Raw genomic sequence first — 11,802 nt, 5'->3', positions numbered from 1 at the left:
GTAAAGGGGCTGAATAATTTTGCACGCCCAATTTTTCAGTTTTTGATTTGTTAAAAAAGTTTAAAATATCCAATAAATGTCGTTCCACTTCATAATTGTGTCCCACTTGTTGTTGATTCTTCACAAAAAAATACAGTTTTATATCTTTATGTTTGAAGCCTGAAATGTGGCAAAAGGTCGCAAAGTTCAAGGGGGCCGAATACTTTCGCAAGGCACTGTATGACATTTTGATAATAATAATGGTGGTAGGGAGGTCAAAGGTAATGAATAGGATCATTCTGATGTTGACAACTACCATATTAGGGCTTCATTGGCTGTTGCACTAACCTGTGAGTTTACTTCTGGTCTGGAGAGGGCTTCTTGACCTTTAACTCTGGGCTCTGATGGTAACAGAGTACATGCTTGCTGCTGGGCAACACATCTTTAATGTTTTGCACAATGTCCTCCATAGAGCTCGTCTGGCTTGACATGTCTGGGTGACAAACACATACACACACAAATTACATAAAAGACACCCTCTCAAAGCTGTTGGTGGTGTCAGTAGTCAGAGGGGATGTATTTACTTTAAGTCAGTTTGGCTGTAAAGTGATTAAGGGGGGCCATTCAGGGCCACATTCTTTGATGAGCTCATTCATTCACAATGCCAGAAAACACACCAAGGTTATGAAAAGATCTATGAAATGTCTATAAAAAAGGTGATTGTACGGAACCAGTTTACACCTACGTATGCAACTGCCCCTTGAGGTTTAATTCACATGTATCAAATGACTGTGTCTAAGGTCCTATTATCCTAAACCTAACATGCTGACCAAACTGGACGCGCGCCTCCGTCCTCGTGCGCACTTCGATTTTGTTCACCCACACCAGAAGCGATCAGGACACACAGGATGAAATATCAAAACAAACTCTGAACCAATTATATTAATTTTGGGACAGGTCAAAAAGCATTGAACATTTATGGCAATTTAGCTAGCTAGCTTGCTGTTGCTAGCTAACTTGTCCTGGTATATAAACATTGGGTTGTTATTTAACCTGAAATGTACAAGGTCCACTTCTACGACAATTAATCCACAGATAAAACGGTAAACCTAATTTGTTTCTCATCATCTCTCCTCCTTCCTTAAGGCTTCTTTTTCTTCTTTGGAGTTGGCAATCAACTTTACAGCATTACTACAACCTACCGGAGTGTGGACCTGAGTTCATCTTTCAGTCACTCACGTGGGTATATGCTCCTAAAAACCTATGAGGAGATGGCACATGGGTGTATGCTCCTAAAAACCAATGAGGAGCATGTTGAGCGTCACAAATAGAACCAATTTCTATTTTAGCACCTGGCCACGCAGACGCTTGCTGACGCCCATGAGCAGTGTTGGTGTAATGATTGAATAACATCTATGTGCAAATGTATTTTGCAACGCTTGCGCACGTGATACGAGCGGTGTGGTCAGCATGTAATTCCTTACTCCAACCCGGGTCCTAACCCTAATTCTTTACTCCAACCCGGGTCCTAACCCTAATTCTTTACTCCAACCCGGGTCCTAACCCTAATTCCTTACTCCAACCCGGGTCCTAACCCTAATTCCTTACTCCAACCCGGGTCCTAACCCTAATTCTTTACTCCAACCCGGGTCCTAACCCTAATTCTTTACTCCAACCCGGGTCCTAACCCTAATTCTTTACTCCAACCCGGGTCCTAACCCTAATTCTTTACTCCAACCCGGGTCCTAACCCTAATTCTTTACTCCAACCCGGGTCCTAACCCTAATTCTTTACTCCAACCCGGGTCCTAACCCTAATTCTTTACTCCAACCCGGATCCTAACCCTAATTCCTTACTCCAACCTGGGTCCTAACCCTAATTCTTTACACCAACCCGGGTCCTAACCCTAATTCTTTACTCCAACCCGGGTCCTAACCCTAATTCTTTACTCCAACCCGGGTCCTAACCCTAATTCTTTACTCCACCCCGGGTCCTAACCCTAATTCTTTACTCCAACCCGGGTCCTAACCCTAATTCTTTACTCCACCCCGGGTCCTAACCCTAATTCTTTACTCCAACCCGGGTCCTAACCCTAATTCTTTACTCCAACCCGGGTCCTAACCCTAATTCTTTACTCCAACCCGGGTCCTAACCTATTCATTTGCCTGTACTACTGTCTCCTTTGTAGAGTAATTGGCAGGGAACTGTCAGTTTTGTGATGAGTGATGGTCAGAAATGATTTAGGTCAACTGATCTCAAGGAGAGTGACTGGCCATGGTTGATGAACTGAGATGCTGAAAACCTCCCCAGGTTGTAATCACTCTGTTTCCACCTTTAAACCTTTTCCCCCCTCATTCATAGGAGAGCAGGGGTGATAATGTAGTGCCTCATTTAATGTGGCCTACATACATTATAGAATATACAAGGGGGTCACCTGGGGATGCCGTAGATTTAGAGGTCTGTCATAGTCTAAAGGACACCTCATCATCCCCACTTCCCTCTCTGCTCCCTCACACTCCTACTCTCCTTCCCTCCCTACCCTTCCCTCTCTCAGCCCTGACACTCTCTCCTTTGTTTCCACTCCATAGGTCTTTGGGTCCTAAATGTACTTCCTGTAAGAGTGTGTCATAGAGTCACATGTAGACATTTACAGAGCACAGAAAAAATGACGGGAAAATTGTAGGCTAGATTTCCTTTTTCCCTCACACTTATCTGTCTGTCATCCTACTCTCTCTTATCAGGCCATAATCAAGAGGAAAAGTTAAACCATGACACTCACAGACGGACATGGGTTAACTAGGGTCAAAACAGCCACATGGGCTTACTCTGGTCTGGTCATGTTCACAGACAAACACAAAAACACAAAGAAGCACATATGGCGACAGATTTTCATTTGAATATTCTAAAATCAGCAAAAATAAAATAGGCACAGTTTCCCTTCAGTGGTGCTTCCACAAAATGGACTTGTTGCTGAGAAAAAGTCAGTGTGTGATTACATAGTACACACAAAATTAAAATGTTTATGTGCTGAATAAAAATCTAAAGTTGAATGTGTTTCCATCGCATTTTCAACGTAATAATTTTTGTCGATGTTTTGTCCCAAAAACTGTTGCATTAAATAGCAGTTGTGCCTACTCTGGTTTTGGCACATGCACTCTGGACAACAGCTCACAGATACAGTGCAGGTAGGCTAGTCTGCATGATGTGATTAATATGGATAAGAGCTAGAATATTCAAATTTATAAAACGGCAGTCAAGCATTGATCATCATGTCACCAAAATTAGACCCTCAATATTTATTGGAAAGGAACACCAAGCTCATCATCGGGCACTCTCACCACACTGAAGTTCATTGTAACTTATTTCATCTGTAGCCTAATAAACTGCATGGTTTCCCAAGTTGTAGTGGGAGGACCACACACCATTTCATCGCGTTGACTCCAAGTTTGCTACGATAAGATGAATATTATAATCTGTATTTGCACATAAAGGCATTTCCACCACCATTTCTCGCAAAATGAACTTTACCGACACAAAACGATCCCACCATGTCGAATGAACAAATTACCTGTAAGACTTTACTCGCATGAAAACTGTGGATGGAAATGTGGTTATAAACAGAATATATAGTCAGTTTGAGAATATTGAACAGTGCTAACACACACACACACACACAGAATAGACCGACCCATTGGACAGAGCTACCACAACTAATCCTGATGCTACAGTACAGATGAGAGAACCATGACTGTGTTGCATTTCAAAACCGCCTGCTCCATCCCTCTGCTGGGTTTGGACCAGACACAAGGAGGCCCCAGTTCCCCCCGTACAGTAGAGACAGGGGGGTGGCTCTCTCTGACGCAGACAAGGGACCACCTCGCAGGCGGACGTGCTGAACCCCTTGGAAGCAGAGAGGACTACACACAGTGGGTTTATGACTCACTGGTGAGAGCTTTCCAGGCATCCAATACCCCAGGCGGTGGCGTTTCGATCTAAACCACTGTTCTAACATCAGTTCTGTTGCCATGTGGAGTTTATGGAGCAGTAAAAATTAACATGGATAAACTTGGGAGCTCGCAGACATGGACTGGGAGAGCCTGACCTATATGTCGTCATGGTAATTCATATCATGACCTATGGCATCATGAGCAGTAAAGGGAATGGGTGAAAAATTCAACCCAGTTGAACACCCCACCCAAACTGTTGCTTGTGCTCGTGGTGCTGGAGTGGACCAATAAGAGTGTTGGTCACACTACTGTAACTTAATAGAGCACACATCAATCAGATTTTACCACAGGTAGAAGCTGCTATGTCAGTGTTCCTGAACTGCACAGTGGTTAAGAAGGTGAACCCTGTGGTTAAGAATGCTTCTTGGCACCTCTCTGTGGGTGTCGGCCAAGGCAAAATGACACTTCCACAGACCAATGGGGTGCTTGATTGATTGACACACAATGTCCTTTTATAGTCATACTCCAAATTCCCAATGGACTCCTAGACCCAATCCCCTATACCCTTGTGGAGATCTGAAATGATAAGATAGGTACATTCAGATTTTTTCTTAAACCTATTCAACCCTTTCAACTAAAAAAAAAAGTGCATTTATTTGTGAATTGGCATGCGCCATGCTTCCATCTTGGTGGAACAATTGGAAGTGAGAACCAATGGAAGATCACCTATGGAAAAAAAGCTAACGTAATGACAGAGTACCACAGAATCAACATCAACAGTGTGTTTTAGGGAAATTCATTAGTCAAGCCTTGTCATGGTGTCTAAATTACAATGAGTTTCAGTATTTGGCTGCTGTATTCATGGTGGGAAAAAATTGGAATATCAGAATAGAAACACACACACAAACCTCTGAGCACGGTGGGTGCCTGAGATGGGTGGAAGCTCTGAGGCAGGTCCTCCTCCTCCTTAATGCTGTCTCCAGCCTTGGATTTGACAGTTACCCCAGTTACCCTACGGAGAGACAGGAGTGAGGGAGAAGAGACAAGGAGAGAGAGGGATCACTCACTGAGGCATCACACTTTATTTGGGGACATCATTGACATCTCTCTCAATAATTAGATATTTTTTTGACATCTGTTTACCTTTTTCTGACATTAGCAATCGATTAAAATGTAATTAAAATTCTCAACAGATTTTCCTGGTTACACAAGCAACTAAATTAAATAAAATTAAATCCAAGACCTTGAGGGACAGCAAGAGAGCCAAGCACAAGCAACTAAATTATGTGTAAAATCTACTATTCCGATAGTATCCCATGTAGAGCTTTCAATATAGTATGGACAGGACTGTCTGCTCAGTGGCTGGCTGGCAGGCAGGCAGGCAGGCAGGCAGGCAGGCAGGCAGGCAGGCAGGCAGGCAGGCAGGCAGGCAGGCAGGCAGGCAGGCAGGCAGGCTCAATAAATGAGCCACTTGGGCCTCTAACTAACTTCAACAGTAGGGTGGCTGTCTTTCCACTTTGGGTTGACTATGGCTACAGCTCACTCAGAAGCATGATGAAATCATATATAACGTCCATCATTGTAGGTTTTTGTCCATCAAAAGTACAACTCAAGTCAACTACTTTCAGACAAGTTAGTCCCTCAAAAGACACCGATTGTACGTTTTCTTATTTATAGGACAATCATCATGCGGCGGCCTATGTCAGAAACTGACAAGTTGGTAAAGAGACAGGGGTGCCGGGGACATGAAGACAGACAAAACAAAGAACCCGACGGTGTGTTGGAATATGCAGTTGTTGTCCAACCGGTGGTTCTCCTGCTCTTCCACCCGCTGTTGGACGTGTCTGATGGTGTCCTGCAGGGCCCTGATCTTGACCTTCTTCTCATTAAGCAGCATGATGAAACGAGAAAACAGGTCTCCCTCCATTGTCTCCATGTCCTGGACATGCTTCTCCAGACTGGGGATCACAGGTGGTATCATCACATTAGTGGTGTGTGTGATGCATGCACACTATTAATGCCACAGAGAGAGAGAGAGAGAGAGAGGGTGAGACAGAGAGAGAGAGTGTGAGAGAGAGAGAGTGTGAGTGAGTGAGTGAGTGAGTGAGTGAGTGAGTGAGTGAGTGAGTGAGAGAGAGACTGGAATATACAAGGTTTGAGGTCATCTGCTTTTTGCCTAAAGAGCAGGAGCCAAGACTTCACCAAAGTAATCAGAAATGCAGACATTGTCTTCCTGAAAGAAGAATGGTATAGAGCAGATGGACCCACTGGTTGCCCTCTAGGTTACAGAGAGCTGGTAGTCCCATCCACCAAACAACCAGGTGTGAAACAGGGATGGGACTTAGGGGGTATGCTATTTGGTATAGATCACACTTAACGCACATTAAATTAATCAAAGCAGGAACATTTTACATTTGGCTAGAAATTAAAAAATAAATAATCTCAAAAGAGTAAAATGTACCTATATCCCCCCACTAGAATCCCCATACTTTAATCAAGACAACTTCTCCAACCTAGAGGGGGAGATCAATTATTTCCAGAAACAGGGGTAGGGCTGTGGCGGGCACAACATTTTGTCAGCCGGTGATTGACAAGCAAATAACTGACGGTCTCATGGTAATTGACCGTTAATTAACAAACACATTTAGCATCTCCTGGCTTCCACACATAGCCTACAAGCCACTGATGGAACATTGGAACGCAGACCTTTGGAACATCTGCATTTTAAAAAGTTGAATAAGTCCATGTAATATAGCCTAAACCTTCACAATAAATCCAATACTTATTTTAGACAGGTCTAAAGAAGCATGATATGAAGAAAATATAGTCTATTTCAGAAGAACAGAATAGCATACTCTTTGGCTATGCCAAATGGTTACGGGATACACTAGTTCACTTGCTTAGAATTCCGTGACATTATTTTATTTGATAGTATGAAGAATACAATTGAACAAAGCTGAATAAAATATAAAAGGATATTTTCTCCAAGCGATTTGAGGGAGTGTGCACATGCGGCTATTATGTGTTTTATTTTATATAACCTTTATTTTAGAGGTTAACAAAGATTTAGAGTTATTAATGTAACTTCAGTTATTCTACAAACATTGGGCTATATGTGTTGATTTTTTTTTACATTGTACATTCGACACTAATCATGATTTTAAAAAAGTAGCTTGAAAGGCAATAGCTCTGCTTTGTTTTTTTTGTGCAGGCTGTACACACTTGCACAGGCGGTCTCTCATTCACAATTTGACAAGCACTTGATAATGCCTCGAATTTCACGGTGGCATCCACTTTCCACTTTTACATTATGGCTGAACTCGAATGTGCTGGTTGATAAAATACCTGTATTTATGGCAAAGATGTTTGAAAATTGTATTTTGTTCTTAAATGATATTGTAAATTGGAATGGTGGAGTTATCAGAATTGTACGGGAAGGTCTTCTCAATCCAAGAGTACAACCAATTGATTACAGCATTACCCCAAAAATGGAAGAGGCAGGTGGTAGTGGTAAGAGGTATGGAACTGGTCTGTCTGCCCAATATAAAGGATCAAAACTGGCAGAGGAATAAAAAATAGTATAAATAGGAAAGTATACCAGTTTCATTTGAGGACCAGGATGTTGACAACATTGCCATATAGATTGCAAAATAGTCAGGAAGAGATTTTTGATACACCGATTCCAGAGTACAGGGTTTACGAGCTCATATATAAAACAACGCAAGATTCAAGACTTTGTGCTTTTCAGCTAAAAGTGTAATATAGAATTATTGCCACCAACAAAATGTTGAATATTTGTGGCATAAAATCATTGAAGTTCTGCAGATTTTGTTGTCAGGATACAGAATCAATGGAGCATTTATTTTGGTATTGCCCTCAGGTAGCCTGTTTCTGGTCTCAGGTTCAGGAATGGCTGAAAATACATAGCATTGATCTAGCAGGTGTTAAATGCGAGTGTAGCAAAATGCTTGTGCTTCTAGTTCCGACTATGCAGTAAAATCTAACAACTAATCTAACAAATTAACCGTAGAGCCGGCTTCATGGCACTTGGCTCGATGCCCACTCCAGCCCGGCCGATACGCAGAGCTGGAATGTACCGCACCGGGCTATGCACCCGCACTGGGGACACCGTGCGCTTCACAGCATAACACGGTGCCTGCCCGGTCTCTCCAGCCCCCCGGTAAGCACAGGAAGTTGGCGCAGGTCTCCTACCTGGCTTCGCCACACTTCCTGTGTGCCCCCCCCCCCCCAAGACATTTTTGGGGCTGACTCTTGGGCTTCCATCCACGCCGATGTGCTGCCTCCTCATACCAGCGCCTCTCCGCCTTCGCCGCCTCCAGCTCTTCTTTGGGGCGGCGATATTCTCCAGGCTGTGCCCAGGGTCCTTTACCATCCAACTCATCCTCCCATGTCCAGTACTCCTCGCGCTGCTCCTGCTGCCTTTCACCACGCCGCTTGGTCCTGTTGTGGTGGGTGATTCTGTAAGGGTTTTCTTTAGGTGAAGGAGAGGCGGACCAAAATGCGGCGTGGTGGTTATTCATGTTTTTAATAAAGACGACTATACATGAACAGACTAAACAAGAAAAGTGAAAACCTAAACAGTCCTATCTGGTGCAAACACAGAGACAGGAACAATCACCCACAAACACACAGTGAAACCCAGGCTACCTAAGTATGATTCTCAATCAGAGACAACTACTGACACCTGCCTCTGATTGAGAACCATACTAGGCCGAAACATAGAAATACCCAAAACCTAGAAAAACAAACATAGACTGCCCACCCAACTCACGCCCTGACCATACTAAATAAATACAAAACAAAGGAAATAAAGGTCAGAACGTGACAACAACGAAATGTTTCAGTTCTGAGCACCAACATTGCAGGTCAAAAATAGAAGTGAATGAAACAACAATAACCAGGGTAGAATATCCTCGAGGGAATGTCTATAGGGGGAGCAGCAGAGGGGGAAGTGAGAAGTAAATTAAATAATAAAAAGAATAATAAATACATATTTACAACTGTAACAATGATAAATGTCCATTTGGGGGTGGGGGCAGGGTAAATTACATCTCAAGGATGATCAATGGAAATTGGATGCACCTGAGCTCAATTTGGAGTGACATAGCAAAGGGGTGTGAATACTTATGTAAAATAGTTATTTCTGTATTCAATACCTTCGTAAAAATATCAAAAAACATGCTGTTGTCTCATTCTCATTAGGGCTATTGTGTGTAATCCACTCAGTAACATAACAAAATGTGGAATAAGTCAAGGGATATGAATACTTTCTGAAGGCACTGTTTGTGGTCTGTCGTACGATATTTACTGTAGGTATTCGTACTACAACTATGTGCACAATGTTAAAAACAGTGTACAAAGCTGATAATAATACATTTGAAATATATTTATGTCTTTGAAACCTTTATGAGTGCAATGTTAACTGTATATTTTTTTATGTTTTTTATGTGCTTTTTTGTTTATTCTCACTTTTGTTAATGGTTTATTTCACTTGCTTTAAAGCCACTTTGAATTGAGAGAGAGAACTTTGGGTGGGTGTTATTGGGATGATGATGTGCCCCACCCTGGCCAGACATGAGCCACTCTACTGTCTGGCTTTTTCAGCTACTCAAGGGATCAGGGAGGAAATAAAAAAGGAAAAAAAGAAGAAATTAATTAATTAATTGAAGTCAATTCCCAGAAATCCCCAATAGTCTTTGTGGCCTGGACGTGGGTAACTCTCTCCTCTCACTTGGGCGGCTAGTGTTGATGTTATTGAGTGATGATGTCATTGTTGAGTCTCTGGGGAAAGAGGGCTAGGGAGTAGACCTAAGACGAAGAGCACGGGCACAACAACCCACAGATAAGTGGACTGCATCGTAAAAGTGGAAAGTTACTTCCTTTTTTCGTGCCCTCAATCTAAACATACACGTGCACGCGTGTACACATACACAGTCCATACTCTGCAAGGAGGTGCTGCCGCTCCTGCCGGAGTGTCTGATTCTTCTCCTGCAGCCACTGCACTCCTGCAGCCACTGTGCAGTTCCACTGCACCCATGTTAACCTACACATAGAGAGATGGTTGAGAAAGTAGAGGGAGAGAGAGAAACAGACAGAAACAGACAGAGAGGTGGTTGGGAAAGTAGAGGGAGAGAGAGAAACAGACAGAAATAAAGAGGGGAACAAGATTAAGTGAAGTTCTCTTCTTGAGTGTGTGCCTGTGTGTTTATGCAAAGTGTTAGTAGGTGTGTGGTGTGTGTGAGGAAACAATATCAGTGTGGGATTCACTACTATCGCTTTAGAACCCACTACAGAATAAGCACCCAGCTCTCTACCCACCCAAACGGGCATTCAGCAGCAAGGAAGCAGCCTCTCAGCACAAGAGGAACTCAAAGTTGTTTATCAGAATGGAGTGCTTTAGAGGAGATACTAGACTTTCAGGATCTAGGCCTCGGTGGCTTGAAGACAAGACTTAAAGTTCCAACGCTCCCTCTCTCTCACTTCATCTCACTTACTCCTTGGTGAGAGGGAGTGATGTAGGGAAAGAGAGGAGAAAGGCAAGAAGGAGGTGAGACTGAATAGGGAAAATAAATTCTCAACTTTTTCTCATCTCCTCTCTTGTCCCCCTCACCATCCCCACTCCTTCTAAACAAGGTATAACAGTCAACTTAATTCATCGGTCCAGACACATCTAGCTACAGTACTGTACCTCCTAGGGGCTCTTGACTGACGTGTCATTATGGGGCGTCCCACAATCGTCATTCTCTGTTTTTATACACTAATAACACAGGAATGCCTGTACATGCACACAGTGAACATCCATTGATCTGAGCACATAGACAGAGAGCTGTCAAGTATAGGGGGCCTTTCAAAAAGGATAAGAAAATAAGTCATCAAATGGTGCCAAGGTGAGGTCATCAAACAGAGACAGGGTGGGAGTTGGTTTACTGCATTTCCCTCTCTTTCTGTAACATGTTGAACATGTTGAACACACTTCTAAGCTTCACTCTCTCAGGTAATGAGGTAGCCAGCTGTGTGCCTGCTGTTGTTTCCTGAAGGAGACAGACTGGTGGTACAGTGAGTGTTCCTTATAAACCTGTCAGCTTGGGGGGGGCTGTCTCTGCTTCTGGCTAGCAGTCTCCCATCTTTCACCCTCCTACAAATGGGCACTTGTCTGGGCATATCTACTAGCCTATTAGCATCCAAAAAAGCACCTTTAAAATCTGTATGGCAAAGTGACCTGTGACGGTCCTTACTAGTGCATGTAGCTATAACAAACTGGAAATGTAGCTACAGTAGTAACTCAATCACATCAATTGAGTTATGCTAGCTAATATGTTGTCAAAGATTGTGATGTTGTTGAGGTCAAGGTGGCTGGAGTAGCTAACTGAATGACATAACGCACAGCTCCACCCTCTCTCTCAGTCACTCTTTCCTTCTCTATGAAGTGGTCTAAATACCGGATGGCGCTAGCTGGATGAATTAGCTAGCTAGCTATGTTAGCTAGTTAGGCCATGGCCAGTAGTACCTTTTATTGGTTCCTCGCAGTCATAGACTGAATTGTACATATACTTACAATTATAAAATCAATCATAAATAATGAACAAATGGTAAAATCCTAAACTAGCAAAACACCTGAGTAGTCAGGGTTTGAGTGAGGCCAGGGTGCCAGGGACAGCATATTCCAGAACTGGTTATACGAAGCAGATGTAGATGGACGGTAGGTCTGCTGTGGTTACAGAGAAGTGCTTAATGCGCTTGAGGAGGAACTGCTTCCTGCTGGTGCTTGTGGTCATGGTGTCAACCTGGCTGCTCCAGCGCAGGTCCTGCTGGACAGAGACCCAGCACCCTGAACTTTAATGTCTATGACAGGGGG

At 43.2% G+C, this 11,802-nt stretch overlaps 1 pseudogene; it reads right to left on the bottom strand.

Annotated features, from left to right (window-relative positions):
* Positions 1-335: 335 nt before the first annotated feature.
* The window catches only part of LOC139412303 (DNA repair protein XRCC4-like), a 34,496-nt pseudogene continuing 23,029 nt past the window's right edge, over positions 336-11,802 (bottom strand).

The sequence above is a fragment of the Oncorhynchus clarkii genome, chromosome 6, assembly GCF_045791955.1.
Source record: "Oncorhynchus clarkii lewisi isolate Uvic-CL-2024 chromosome 6, UVic_Ocla_1.0, whole genome shotgun sequence".
Lineage (NCBI taxonomy): Eukaryota > Metazoa > Chordata > Actinopteri > Salmoniformes > Salmonidae > Oncorhynchus > Oncorhynchus clarkii.
Note: the sequence above shows the minus strand (reverse complement) of the source record. Positions and strands in the feature narration are given on the sequence as shown.